Below are 15,252 nucleotides of genomic sequence, written 5' to 3'. Positions count from 1 at the left end.
GCACAACTGTACCATGGACCCTCTTAGACGGCCTTACAGTCTGTCTGCTTCATTTCTGCCTTCACAACATATATATGATGAACCAAAAGAAGCTTCTAATGTGCTGTCCACCTTTCCACTGGAATGTAAATTTTCTCTGGGTGTCCGTCAGCTTTAGTACTTCACCTCCACATATCTGTAACACAAAATATTATCTGCAAGGCCATTTTATGTAGACAAGCATTTTATGGCCAAGAATGACTGGGTAGGGTGTGTGCTTTAATGGGTGGCTTTTAAAAGTTTGAGATATTTAAAGACTTTGATTACTTGTGTCTAGCTACTACCAACTGTGGGCTATTAGGCAGAACCTACTTTATAAAATCCTAAACAGTTCTTCCATAAGGTTTGATCCTTTGCTTAGGCTTGTTGCATTTTGAATAGTAGGTGCCACTGTCATTAACTATTTTTGATTTCATGTTCTGCAGGAAGTCATTCGGCAAGTGATATGTATCTCTGTGTTCGTATATTTGCATATAGCTGTATCTTTCTAGATATACAGACAGCAGAAAATGCAGCGAATTCCACATAGGTGGTTGGCTCAAGTGATACTTGACCAGGACAGTTGTTGAAGACAGTCTGCTAATGCTGGGGAGGCCTCAAGCATCATTCTAATCTACTTCATCTTCTCCAAGAACATTCCTGGATGTGTGGGGGGGGGGGCATGCAAAAGCTGGCTTTTGTTTCCCTTCATCCACTTCCCTGTTTTTGACATATAAAATAGTGAGGCTTTTTAGGGTGAATGCCTCCAAAATTATTATTCTCTGTCATTGTGTTTAAATGAAACACTGTATACATTCTATGTAAGTTTCCTTTGTACAAGTATGAAGTGTCTCAACCATCAGACAGCAAAAAGGCCAACTCACCATGCTGGGCAGTTCTGGCCCTCTTTTGGTTCAATATGTATATTTGGATTTAAAATGAAATCATATTATGGCTGGATCCCATTTATAATTTATCCCTGTTCCCAAAGCCTGCAATATGCACTCACCTTTATCAAGGTTTAAAATATCACATTATTGTATGTTGTGAAAATAAAAATGTATTTTTGCCTTTGAGAGGCTTGTTAAATGTCCTCTATCTCTATATGTGCATACACAAATGCACAGATTTTGCTTCCCATTGAAATACGATGATTTTTATCCCACTGTTGCCTCTGATGAAACAGGGCTTTGCAGATGTTCTGGAACACTATATATGAGATTATGAAGCTCCTTTATACCGAATTAGACCATTGATCCATTTAGCCCATTTCAATTTGCTTTGATTGGCAGTCTTCAGGAACTCAGAGCTAAAACAGACGAGACGCCTGACGCATGGAAGGCACGCGTCAGTTTCCTTCAATGTTCCACAGGAAATGTAGTGAGAAAGAACCTCTGCCAGGGAGAAGAGGGAGAGAATCCCTCTTCTCCTTGGCAGAGGTTCATTCTCTAGGCATCTCATCTAGACTGCTAAACTCCCTCTCACCACTGCCAGCTCTCCTTTCTCCCCTAAAATCACTCCACAGCCAGAGGGAGCCAAGTGCGCAGGTGGCAGCAAGAGGGAGCTGATTGCACCCTGGCAGTCAGAGGGAGCTGGCAGCGGTGATAGGCAGGAATGAGAGGGACAAGGAGCCAATCATCACTTCCAGCTCCCTCTGACCACCGCTGGTGCAATTGGCTCCTTGCTGCTGCCCGCACACTCGGCTCCCTCTGGCTGCAGAGTGGTTTTAAGGGAGCAAAGGGAGCCGGCGGTGGTGAGATGGAGCTGAGCAGACTAGACAAGATGCCTAGAGAAAGAACCTGTGCCAGGGAGGAGGGATTGTCTTCCTCTTCTCCCTGGCGGAGGTTCTTTCTCACTACCCTTCCTGTGGAAACTTGCAGGAAACTGACGCACGCCCTCTACGCATCTGACATCTCGTCTGTTTTGGCTTTCAGGCAAAAGGTCTTTCTCAGCCCTAATATATAACCAGAGATGCCAGGATATGAATCTAGTACCTTCTGCATACAAAGCATGAATGCTGCTGCTGAGCTATAACTCCTTTCCATCATAAAGTCCTACCACACAATCTAATCTGCCAGTTGCAGCCGTATGTGTACTGTTTGCTCTAACCTCTTCTTGTCTTTAGATTCTTCCTCTTTTGTGTTCAGAGCTTCTGTAGCATGATACTCAGGACAACATTACTCATGAGGCTTTGGGGAAGCAGAAGAGGAGGGAAAGGAAAATGGAGGAAGGAAAAAGGCAAGATTTACAAGAAAAAGCACAATAAAACAACCTGTCTCTGCTTTAAACCATACATAATGTGTCTTTCTTGCAAGGGCCTTGAGACACTAAAATAGTGTGTACTGTTCTATGAACTCCTGCCCTTACATATGGTCTGTTTCCACATGGCTTACCTCAACCCGGAACGCTGCACAACATGCTGAAAAAAACACAGAAGACAGCGTTTTCTCGCGCAAGTTTTGTGTGATGTTGCGCAAAACCCGCGCGAGAAAACGCGATCTTCTGCGTTTTTTTCGGCATGTTGTGTAGCGTTCCGAGTTGAGGTAAGCTGTGCAGAAATGGCCATGCTCTAGATACAATTGCATCCTGCTGTTATTGATGGATCACGGAATAAGCTATAGTTAATACCGTATCCTGATACATTTCTTGACAAAACTGGAATATTACTATAGATAGATGTACAAGTCTGAAATTAATGTTCAGGTAAGAGTCTGAAACTTGCTTCATAATAATGGTTTTCCTAGAAGTGGAGAAAAAAAATGTATTCTCAGTGTAAAAATCACATGTGGCTATTTTGCCACAAGCACATTTGGAAGCTGCTATGCATTGTAGCTTCTGTGTATCATAATAATAGGCACAAACTTCTTTAAGATATGGCATTAATTAGATTAATTTTTGTAGTGTGTTCTGTTCTCAATAAAGCCTGTAAGCCTTCTTTTCTCTAATGAGTGCTACTCTAAGAGCAGGACCTCTTGGGGTTTGGAAGCCTCCTACCCCTGGAACCCACAAACGAAGAGATGTCACAGCTTTCCTTTGATACAAAGGTCCTGATTGTCTCTCTGTGTGTTAAGTGCTGTCAAGTCACCTCTGACCTATGGCAACCCTATGAGTGAAAGACCTCCAAAACATCCTATCTTTAACAGACTTGCTCAGATCTCACAAACTGAAGGATGTGGCTTCTTTTATTGAGTCCAGCTATCTCGCTTTGGGTCTTCTTCTTTTCCTACTGCTTTCAACTTTTCCTATCATTATTAACTTTTCCAGAGAGCCTTGTCCTCTTATGATGTGACCAAAGTACAATGGCCTCAGTTTTGTCATTTTAGCTTCTAGGGAGAATTTGGGCTTAATGGGATCTAAAAGCCACTTATGTGTCTCTTTGGCCATCGATGGCAACTGCAAAACTCTCCTCCAGCACCGCATTTCAAATGAATCAATTTTCTTCACGTCAGCTTTTTTCATTCTCCAACTTTCACATTCATACATAGTAATGGGGAATACCATAGTCTGATTTATCTTGATCTTGGTCCCCGGAGAGACATTCTTATTCTTAAGGATCTTTTCTAGTTCCCTCATGGCTGCTTTTTCAAGTCTCATAGGGAAAAGCCTATGATGAGACAATCCTGATTGTCTGTCTGCTGTTAATCTGATATCAGAATGGCATGCACATAACCTTCTCCCACCCAGTTCTGTGCTTGAATATATGTAAAAGGTTCCAGCATATCCTTGGTTGCAATATTTGGCTACTGACACTTTTTAAATAGAATTGGCAGTGACTGGAATGAGGCACTGCTTCTTAAACATTTCTTTTGCCTCTGGTCAAACAAGGTTTTATATTTTTGTTTTTTGGGTTGAAGGTGATATACACAATAAGCAGTGATGTTCTCTTTTCATCCATCTTTAACTCTGGCTGCTTCCAGATGGTTAGAATTCTCCATGCTGCTTTCATTACTGCTGCAAAAGCAGAGGCATGCTGTCATGCCTCAGGTGGGCTGAGCCACCTTACGCTGCCACCACACTGGGATTTAGAGTCCCTTGGGAAGGCCCAGAGTACCCTCCCAACCCTTCTGACCTCCGTAGCTTGGCCAATAAACAGGTGTGAGGACCCAGCAGAGTAACAACAAACAAAATAGTTTATTTACCAGGTCAGCCTACCTGGATGAGGGCCTCTCTCCCTAGCAGAAACCTCCTCTGGCCTGCTCCCTGGAAGAAAGAATACAGGCTTTTCCCCTCCCAGACTTATATAGCACTAGCCCCCTGTGTTCTGATTGGCCAAAAAGGGCACCAAAACAGCCCAGGGGCTCCTGGGAATTGTAGGCAGGCCTACTCCCACTGCTAACAAGCTTCTGAGAACTTGCTAGGCCTTCCTGGCACAGCAAGATCATGACACCCCCCCCCTCCAGACCAAATCATGGGGTCCAGCTATCCGGATCCCCATTGATACGGTCTGCAACCATGGATCTGGGCTGTGCTCTGCCAGCTCTGGGATGAGATAGCAAGCAATAACTTCCCAAGAATGATAGGGCTTCAAGGAGTTTGCATGATAAACCCAGGGAGGAAGGTCTGTGTCTGGTGACTGGACTAGGTATTTCACCTCCCCCATGCGGTCCTTGATCTAACAAGGCCCCTCCCAGGAAGCATCCATTTTATTGCTCTTTATAGGCTTCAGCACCATAACTAAGTCACCAGCTTGGTAAACCTGCTCCCTGGCCTTTTTATCATACCAGGTTTTCTGTTTTCCTTGGGTTTCTTGCAGCTGCTTATGGGCTAGTGTTAAAGCTTCCTTTAGGTAGTTCTGAAGCTTGTCCACAAAGTCCAAAACATTAGTCTCTGGGGAAGGTAGGGAACCCTCCCAATGGTGTTTCACCAATTTCAAAGGTCCACGGACTTCCCTTCCATAGACCAGTTCAAACAGGGAGAATCCCAAGCTGGGGTATGGAACTGCCCGGTAGGCAAAAAGGAGCTGAGGCCAAGTCAAGTCCCAGCTGTTGGAATGGGTGGTTACAAACTTCTCAATCATCTCCTGGAGGGTCCCATTGAACCTTTCCACCAACCCATTTGATTGGTGATGATAGGGGAGAGTCACTAAGTGCTGAACCCCATGGCTGCGCCACAGCTTCTCCATCACCCCCAAAAGAAAATTGGTCTCAGCATCTGTGAGAGCCTCTAGGGGCCAACCCACCCTTGCAAATATATCTGCCAAGGCTTGGCAAATAGCATTGGCATCGATACGGCTAAGAGCCACAGCTTCTGGCCTGCGAGTTGCAAAGTTGACAATAGTCAATTTGGCAAGGGTCCCACCACATTAACAGCCACTCTCTCAAAAGGGGTGCCAATCACAGGTAGAGGCTGAAGTGGGGCTTTACCCTTATCCAAGGCCCTCCCCACAGTCTGGAATACCTCGCAGGACTGGAGAAACCTGGCAATGTCCTTGCCCATCCCCTCCCAATAAAACTGCTGCCTCAGCCGGTCTTTGGTTCTTTTTACTCCCGAACGGCTGCCGGGGTGATCATGGGCGAGGCTCATGAGTCAGAGGTAGACATGGGCACGAACGGGGGGAAAACCCTGAACACCCTGTTCATTGTTCAGTGCCATCCACGAACAACGAACAACGAACATGGACGAACATGAACTGTTCCCAGACATGTTCGTTGTTCGTGGAGGCCAGAACTCCCACCCCACCCCCCAACCTCACCTCACTTAGCCCCCCCCCTCAAACCTACTTACCTGGCCCTTTAAAGATCCCTTTAAACTATCAGGGAATCCCCCCCTGCCGCCTGCCAGCTGATAGTTTAAAGGGCCCTTTCCTGCCACGTGCAAGGGGCAGGGCCCTTTAAACACTCCACAAACTGACCTTCCCAATGTCCAATACCCACCAAATTTGCAGGGGACATAGTCCTCACTGTCCTCTGAAGACTCCCCAAGTTTCAGAGAGATTGCACCCTGGGAAAGGCATGATCCACGGGTCTCCCTGTTGGCTGTCATTTTCTCTTCACAGTGGCAAAAACAGGACTCTCTGCTGGAAGTACTTTGAACGGTTAAAGCCAGAAGGAGTTCAGACAGAGTTCAGTCCCTCCTTGCCTCTAGTTGCCAAGGGGATTGATTGCAGCAGGTGCCAGGCTGTCTGGCTTGCCGAACGGCTGCCGAAGGCAACGAACGAGGCTTTTAACAACCACCTGTTTGTTTAGGATGGGGCCTCACAAACAGCTTGTTCGAGAACAGCAGATTAGGCTGTTCGTTGGTTTTTTTCTGTTCGTAATGCTGTTCATACCCATGTCTAGTCAGAGGCAATGTTGGACTGGTACCAACAACTGACGATGCGGCTTCCAGCCACTCTGGTCACCTGTCCATCACGAACCAGGATCGGGTGACTGCACTGAGGGGAAGATCCTTCCTTGCCTGTTCAGGGGCTTCCGTGAGACTTGCGTCTTCCTCTTGCTCCTTCTGGAAAGTAGCTGAGGTCACTGGAGGAGACTCTACCTCTTTAAGTGTTGCCACAACGTCTGGAGGAGTCACTGGTACAGATTCAGCTGGTTGCAGCTTCTTAGTCTGGCTGTGGGTTAACACCCCTACGTAGTCTCTGGCACATCTGCCAAGTGCCTCTGGAATGTCCGCAAAGTCTTTCAGAAACTGAATGTACACATCTCCCTCTTGGTCAGCCTCAGGTTCTGCAGACTCTAGCTTGTGTTCTTTTGGTTCCTGGAGCACATGCTCTACTAAGTCTTCTCCCACAAACATGGCCACTGGAGTATAATCGTACACAGCAACTTTCCAAAGTCCATTTCAACCTTCATAGGTAATTGGTACCTGGGCGATGGGCAGCACAATACCTTCTGCTTCATGCAGGCGCCTTACCCTCCTTTCTTCTTTCAGGAGGAGGTACTTGGAATCGTTACGAGAGCGATGGCCAGTAGTCGGGAGAGAAGCAGTATCTCGCCAAGCAGCAACTTCACAGCCATCCACCATGACTTTCTTCCGGTGGTGCCGGGGAATATACTCTGGATCAAATGCAGGAGAAGTAGTCTCAGGCCTCTCTGGGATCATGTGGTGCATGTCAGCCCTGGCCTTGGGGCACTTATTCCGAAAGTGGCCCAACTGGTTGCATGTAAAGCACCGTGGCACCTTCTTCTCCACTGTGGGCGACTTCCCACCAGCACTTGGGAAAACAGGTTGCTGTTGCTGGGACGGCTGTCCTTTTTCTTCTGGCTGCTTTCTGGACTGGGGTGGAGACTTAGGAGACTCCATTTTATGCCAGTCCCGATAAATGCTGTACCTCTGCCCTCTGGAAGCTTCAGCCAGTTGCTTCACCCACTGGCCTTCTTGAAGGGTAGAAGGACTCTTGTCCACAAGCAGGCACCGAATGTGCTCAGGAAGAAGATTCAGGAACTGGTCAATGCACATCAGGGCCTTGACATCAGCCAGCGTCTTGGCTTCTGCAACTTCTACCCACAAGTCATGGGCTTTTCCCAATCTGTGTATTAACTATGGGTAGGACTCTTTATCTTCAAGTCAGATCTCTCTGAAGCGTTTTCAGGCCCCTTCCTTGGTGAATCCCACTCTCTCTCTCTCTCTTACTCTTTGCTTGAACAGCTTGTAATCTGTTCTCTCTTCGCCTTCCATCTGGATGGACACTGAAGCCAGGACACCGCTCAAGTGCAGTCTCAGCTTTTCCATGTATTGCTCTGGGGGGACCTTGTAGTCAATGCAGACTTGTTCAAAATTCTGCAGGAAGGCCTCGATGTCCTCTCCTTCCTTGTACAAGAGGTACTTCCGATGGTCCTCTTTCACCGGGGCATCTGGAGGAGGCGGACCCTTTGCGAGCTTAGCCATCTCAAGCTCATGCCTCATTCTCTCTGTTTCCAGCTTCACTTTCTCTTTTTCTAGCTCCAAGTGAGCTTGGTTCTCTTTTCCCTTCTTTCTCAAGCTTCACTTTTTTTCGAGCTCCTAGCGAGCTTGGTTCTCCTTCTCTTCTTTCTCAAGCTTCATTTTCTCTAGCTCAAGGTCTGCTTGCTTAAGTTGCAGCTGACGACACAAGACCTTTTCATTCAGGGGCTCCATTGTTCTGGCTGTCTCTTCCTTCTCAGACATGGGCCCAGCAGCCCTTGTTTGGGTCTTGCTTCTAGGAACAGGCGCGTCCTCTGATTTTATCTTCCCAGTTTGGAGGAGCATGCACTACCTATTCTAGCCTCACTATCCGGTTGACCCGACAGCTAAAACATAAACAAAACCCCTTTCACCACACCGTTACCAGACCTTTACTTGGTCTTGCAAGCACCTTCAGCAAATGTGGCTTCCTTGAGCCAAAAGCAAAAAAGGTTATTGTTGTTGTTTTGCCAAAGCAAAATGTCACTCTGTCTTACCAGGGTCCAAAATTAGTCCATCCCACCGCTACAGCCACCATGTCATGCCTCAGGTGGGCTGAGCCACCTTATGCTGCCACCACTCTGGGATTTAGAGTCCCTTGGGAAGGCCCAGAGTACCCTCCCAACCCTTCTGACCTCCGTAGCTTGGCCAATAAACAGGTGTGAGGACCCAGCAGAGTAACAACAAACAAAATAGTTTATTTACCAGGAGGTCAGTTAATCAAGCAACAAACAAACAAGCAAACAAGGTACCTTAGCAACAATAGATGTGTAAAAGTAAAATAAACAAAAGGCCCTAGCACGACTGAACTCACTGTCCCTCTGTCTGCCAGGCCTGTCTTCTCATTCTACCTTAGGGTTGCCAGGCTCCCTCAACCTCCCGGCAGGGGGATTGGGACCTGGCACTCACCTTTTGGGAGGGGGGGGTGCGCATGCGCTCCCACAAGCATGATGACATCACTTCCGGGAAGTGACATCATCATGCAGCGCCCCCCCCAGAGCGTGCCCATGCTTCGAGGGGGCTTGGATAGGGGCCGCTGCAGCCCTCCACAGCAGCCCAAAACGGGTCTGATCCATGCCAAAATGGGCTCATTTCAGGCCCATTTTGGCGTGGATTGAGCCCGTTTTGACCCGCTGTGGAGCGCGCTCCTGCCCTCCGCAGCAGCCCAAAACGGCCCCATTTGGGTGCAGATCAGGTCCGTTTTGAGCCGCTGTGGAAGACAGGAGCGCTCCCACGCTCCACAGTGGCCCCGATCCCGGCCAAACTGGGCTGATCCAGGCAGCTGCTGTGCACAGGAGTGCTCAGCACCACAAGGGAGCATGCACAGAAGGTGCACGCCCCCTGCTGGCCAGGTAAGTGGGGGTGGGATGTGAGGGGTGGGGTGGGGGATCCTCCACCCCCACCAGGAGTATGGTATCCCTACCCTACCTGGATAAGGGCCTCTCTCCCTAGCAGAAACCTCCTCTGGCCTGCTCCCTGGGAGAAAGAACACAGGCTTTTCCCCTCCCAGACTTATATAGCACTAGCCCCCTGTGTTCTCATTGGCCAAAAAGAGCACCAAAAAGCCCCAGGGGTTCCTGGGAATTGTAGGCAGCCCTACTCCCGCTGCTAACAGGCTTCTGAGAACTTACTAGGCCTTCCTGGCACAGCCAGATCATGACACATGCCCATTGGTGATGGAGCTTCTTTGTAGGAGTTTTCTGCACACTTTATAGTTGCTATTTTCACTGCTATGCCACTGGAGCACTGATGACAGAAAATTACACTGATGTGGGCAGGACCTTTGAAAACATGTATCTCCCTGTCCAGATGGTGTGATATCCTTGGACTGTATTCTTTGCTAAAAGATTGGAATAAAGCAGGTTTGGGGAAAGCATACAAAGGACAAGGAAAACATGGAATGACATGTGGCTGCTTCAATTTTTTTTCTCTGTTTGGAATCAAAGAAAACCTCTGTATGGAAGTAGGCTCTCTTGTCTCCTGTGAGGTTTTACTGCATTCAGAATTACTTTGAGTAGGATTTGAAATAGTAAAAGGTGGTGAAAGAGAGAAAGAAGAAGTATGAGAACTTGTTCCACATAGAAAGAAATTCCAGATACATGAGCCCACAGCAAAACCTCAGCAATGTTTTGGTGGAGCCATATTATTGTTTATTGGCTTAAGCTGACTTACTCAAGCTGTCTAGCAAGTGTTCTATGACTATAATTCTGCAAGGAAATCTTTTTACAGTGGCACTTTTTAAAGGTTGGGGTTTGTTTTTTGCCATTTGTCACCACATTTGAAGTTCTTGTGTATAGTTCCTGCTCCTTAACAGAGGACTTTTACACATGCACACATGCACACCAATTAGCTATCTATTCCCCTTATATAAATTGTATTATCCCAGTTGCAGCCTGGCAAAAAAACCTGGAACAAGCAGAGAATTTGAAATCCAAAAGGAGGAGTTTCTAACTGTAGATGGGCATGGAAAGCATCTGATAAAAAGCCATGACAACCAAAACTGTCAAAAAATCTTTAGGATAGTAATTTACTTCCTTACTGAATTTCTCCAAAGGATGATGATGTTGTACAATCCATATGCATATGTTACTCTGATTAAGGGGAAAGAGGATCTAGCCATCAAAGCAGGGCTTCTGATGTGAATGCATTGCATTTTTCTCCATCTTTAATCTGTGCTATTGAGGAGAGGGTGGTGAAGGTGTGTGTGTTTCTTTCAGCTGCAACATTTATGACAATCTGAAGTCTTATGTGGAATATATTGGCCAGCACAACACCATTTGGCCATGTTTAAATTTTTGATTCACATTATTAAACTCATCAACAATAAAATAATATATAGTCTAGTAAATATGCATAAATAACTTGGGTGCCAAAATTTAAGCTCCATTATTAGAATTCTAGCAGATTACTTCTTAACTATACAAAATGGGTTTTTTGTGGGGGGAGGGGGGAGAGATACACAATCATATAAAATATCTACCCCACTGAATAAAATTAATCCCAGTAACTTTTATGCTTCTGTCCAGTACTCTATTAGGAACCAATTGGTTAAGGGACTTTGTTGTAAATCTTCTCTAGCCTTCAACAGGAGAGTATAGACATAATGCTGAAACGGTATAGAGACCTTCATTTTCTGAAATAGCTATAGGAAAACTTGACCCCAAATTCTGCCTGTATCTTTTTAAAATCAGGGAAATTCAGCTGTGATGGTCCTAAGCGGGTGGCTGGGCCTCATTTGTAATCTCCTTTCCCAAAGGCAACAGATTTCCAGGCTGACCATCTGCTTATAATATACTATTGCTGTTGTTAGTAAAAGGTAATCTGTATTACCATTGATGAAAATAACCCTCTAAGTCAGAAGGCTTTGTCTTCTCTATTGAAATATTCAGATATTGGGAAATAATGGATCAGAATTTGTGCATAGATTGGGAGCAATCCTGCCAAAGATATATTTATTTGATTCCCCCCCCCTTCGCTTTCCCAAGGGAAACAAGGTACATAATTATAAACAGAATGTCATACATTAAAATTAGTTAAAAGCACTTTCGTTTCAGTTAAAATAGAAAAGAACTTTGAACTCTAGTTTATTTAAACAATGAGAATTTTGGCTTAATTGTGCTCATTATCTATCCTTGGCAGATCTATCAAGAGGTGCTTGCAATGTTTACTTTTAGTGGGTGCTAATTATGAGCAGCAACATCTAATGGGAACTCGCTAGAGTAAGGTTTCCAAACTGCCAAGACAGTACCATTTAGGGAGTACAGACTGTTTTGCCTTTTGCACAGCAGTAGGATTTCTTAAAGGGTGAAGGACATGGGTAATGAGTCTGTGAGGGCAGCAGGCAAGAAATGAACTGTCTGAGGGAGAAGGACAAATGAAAAAGACACCCCTACTTTTCTCATTTTATTCATACAATGCCAAGAGAAAGGCTATTGTTAGGAAAATGGCACACTTCTGGAAACTGCTGCCTGAAATGACTCCTTCACCTCACTTCATGATAGGCTACTCCTCCTGTTAAGAAGCGTGTAACAAGCTGGGAAAGAAATGACATGGAGGGGTATATGATTCTGCAAAGGAGGGTGTTTATTTATTTACTTCATTTATACTCCGCTTTTCTCACCACGGGGGAATCAGAGCACTTACATTGTTCTTATCTCCTCCATTTTATCCTCACAACAACCACCTCAGGTAGGTTAGGTTGAGAATGTATGTCTGGCCCATGGTCACCCAGCAAGCTTTCATGTAGGGCTGCCAGTCCCCCACTGGGGGGCAGGGGATTCCCCGCTCCCAGCTTCTGCCTCCCACTGCCACTCACTTGGCCGATGGGGGAAAAGGCCCCAGGGAAGGGGCCGAGGAGGCAAAAAACCTCCTGGACCAGTGAGCAGTGGGCGTGCTCCCCGTGCGATGACATCACTTCCAGAAGTGACATCATAGTGCCTGCTGGGAGTGCACATGTGAGAAAATCACTCAGGTAAGTGCCAGGTGTCCCTCCACCCCTCCAGGAGATTAAGAGAACCTGGCAGCCCTACTGTCACGGCAAAGTGGGAGGAATTTAAATCTGGTTGTCCAAGATCCTAGTCTGATCACTAACCACTATATCACACAGGCAGAGTGTAGCAGCTGTGGAAATATGCAGGTATTTGAGAGTATAAAATACAAGTGAATTAGGCACACAGGTTTATAGGATGCAGTATATCCAGTTTCAAGGTTTGAGATGGACACGAGATTTAGAAGGGGAGCATGATTTCATACAGTTTAAGAAATGCTGCTCTGTTACTTGTGAAAAATGGACTAGGAAGTAAATGATAAGGAAAGGCTACATCTTGTCAAACAGTGAGACAGAAGGTATCAAATAAAACTAATTAGGGAAATGCCACAAAAATACAATATGTAAACATAAATCACAGTTGTCAAACATTACCAATGTGGAGCACCTCATAAGAAATGTTTGTTCTAGATAGTTCCTCATATTTTTATGCTGTCATTCCAATTCTCTCCACTATGAATATATGGAAGCAAATGCATATGTAAATGCATCAGTTATGTAATGTGTATCTCAGTTTCATTAAAAAGTTCCAGTGGGCTCTGCTATAGACACAAATTGCTGCTTGGATGTCCAAAGCTGCTCAACAGATTGGTCACAAATGATGTGTATTGAAAAAAAACTCATCTTTTAAAAAATGCTTTGTAAACGTATGTTAATGTTCTTGTAATACTTAGTTACACATTGCAGATTACTTTTTTTAACAAGGAAATTTCAAAACATATTTATGGTGTATCTCACTTTTAGGAAATATCTGGATTTGTGGGATTCATAATGGGTTTATAGTTCTTCCCAAGAACAAAGCAGATGCTGCTTTAGCATCTATACTAGCATCTAGCATTTATGCTAGAATAACTAGTGAAAACTTGTTCTTGCTGAGACCAATTATTTTCAAAATGCTTTCCACTAAACAAAGCCAATCAGAGTTATGGATAATTACAACCCTACTGTTATGGAAGCCAGTTCCTAGTCTTCAGTGTATATTTTACAAAAAGTGCTCTGTTTTTAAGGACTGCCAGTATTTGAGCCCCTGACAATAACCTTAAAGATGGAGGGTTCCCCATATATATGTTATTGGCTGAAAGAAGATTTTACTTTAATTCAGCTGTTTAGTATCCTGTTTATAAGTTTGTCTGTTTTAACATAAGATGTCACTGAACACTGACATGACATTTGATGTAACTGTTCAGAGCAGAAATCTGCATGTTTGAATATGAACTTGATTCCTACACCTGTTTGCAAACAGAGAGAACAAAATGTAAAGTATAATACTTTATCCAATAGCACTATGATCTTGCTCCAAAAGCAGCTTGCTCCAATAGCACCTTGATCTTGCTCTTTTTGATTACAGACCAACATGGCTACCCACCTGAAACTGTAATACAATAGGAAATTCACAAAGCTTTATAGATGTCTCCCTTGAACATTGAGACATTGGGATGAAAGACTGGGAGGATATTTTGGACAATACTTTGTGTTTTGAGGGCAAATCCCACCTTGACACCCATGTCAATTTACAAGAAGACAAGGAAAGATGTAAAAGAAAATGCAGTATGTGTGACATCTCCCTTGAAGTCTGGGGTATGTGAATGAAAGTTGGTGTACAAGTTCATGACAACGATCTACGTTTGGAAGAGCAGACCCTCACACCCAATTTAAAAGGGGGCAAAGAAAGTGCATACTGAATTATAATGTGGTATCTGAAATAAGGCCTCTAGTTCACTAATTAAAATAATCATTTGATTATAAGAAAAAATAAAACTCTCATTGTCTTGCATCAGTTTACTGTCACAGCTATTCATGATACTATTTCTTCAGCATGCAATTGTGAATGAGTCAGTAAGGTTTAAGAATCAAAGTTGTTTATATAAAAATTCTAACATGATCATTGTTAGCCCTCTGGGAGCTATATTATAGGAGTTAGTATAGGTTTTCAGTTTTTCTACTCCACAGAATATTTTCCACATGGACTTGTCTGCTCTTTATGTCTACCATAGAACTCTTCCCTTTGCAGAATATTTTGAAGCATGTTCTAGGATACAGAGTGAATTTGGGGCAGCAGACTGCCCATTTTGACAACCCCCCCCCTTGTTCCTCATGCCCGTAGTGCATGAAGAGCAAAATGAGCAAAAAAGGAAGGGGGGACAGCATCACGTGACTCCTCAACGTCATTTATGGCAGTAACATCATCTTGTTGCATGACTAGAGCATCACACAATGTTGTGATGTGACTCCAGGTTTTCAACCAGAATGATGGCCTGCTGTCACATGATGCTGTTTATGCCATTCTCTCCCTCCCCACAGCTCCTGCCAGTTGCCAGCAACCCTACAGTGAATTCATTGTCAAGATCTGCAGGGCTTCATCATTGTCCTGTGTGAACTGAGAGTACACCCACCACAGTCAACACTTTTCTACAACTGTTCATAGCTATGGCAAGCTATCTTTCCAAGATGCTTGTCTGACATTACTGATCTCACCCTGATCAACTTCTGATGAATGCTAGGATTCCTTTGCACATTTGAAAGCTACTGGGTCACTAGATTAAAATATATTTGTGTTTTCCAGGTTTGAACAAACAGGACTCATTACTATCTACATAAAATATCATCAGGAGGCAGGAAGATTGTGGGTTTGAATCACACACTGGATCACTGCCTTTAGTGTTTCAGGAAGCTATCAGCATCTGGATCTATTTTAGGGCTGTTGAAAAACTAGACTCCAGAAGAGGTTGCTTTCCCCCTGCTTTAATGCTGTTCAGTTATCCTAAAGCTATACTTGAGGCAGCGAAAGAAGTGCTTTCTTAAATTTCTGTGGTCCATTGGTATGTTTT

At 44.6% G+C, this 15,252-nt stretch overlaps 1 protein-coding gene across 1 annotated transcript in view; it reads left to right on the top strand.

Moving 5' to 3' along the window:
• PODN (podocan) overlaps positions 1-1,094 on the top strand; it is a 55,947-nt gene extending 54,853 nt beyond the window's left edge. Inside the window, exon 11 of the mRNA XM_054981657.1 lies at positions 465-1,094. The gene's annotated coding sequence lies outside the window, so the exon portion shown is untranslated. The remainder of the gene's footprint in view (positions 1-464) is intronic.
• Positions 1,095-15,252: the final 14,158 nt, after the last annotated feature.

This window comes from Eublepharis macularius, chromosome 5 (assembly GCF_028583425.1).
Source record: "Eublepharis macularius isolate TG4126 chromosome 5, MPM_Emac_v1.0, whole genome shotgun sequence".
NCBI classification, from domain to species: Eukaryota; Metazoa; Chordata; class Lepidosauria; order Squamata; family Eublepharidae; genus Eublepharis; species Eublepharis macularius.
This window is presented reverse-complemented; position numbering and strand designations above follow the sequence as displayed.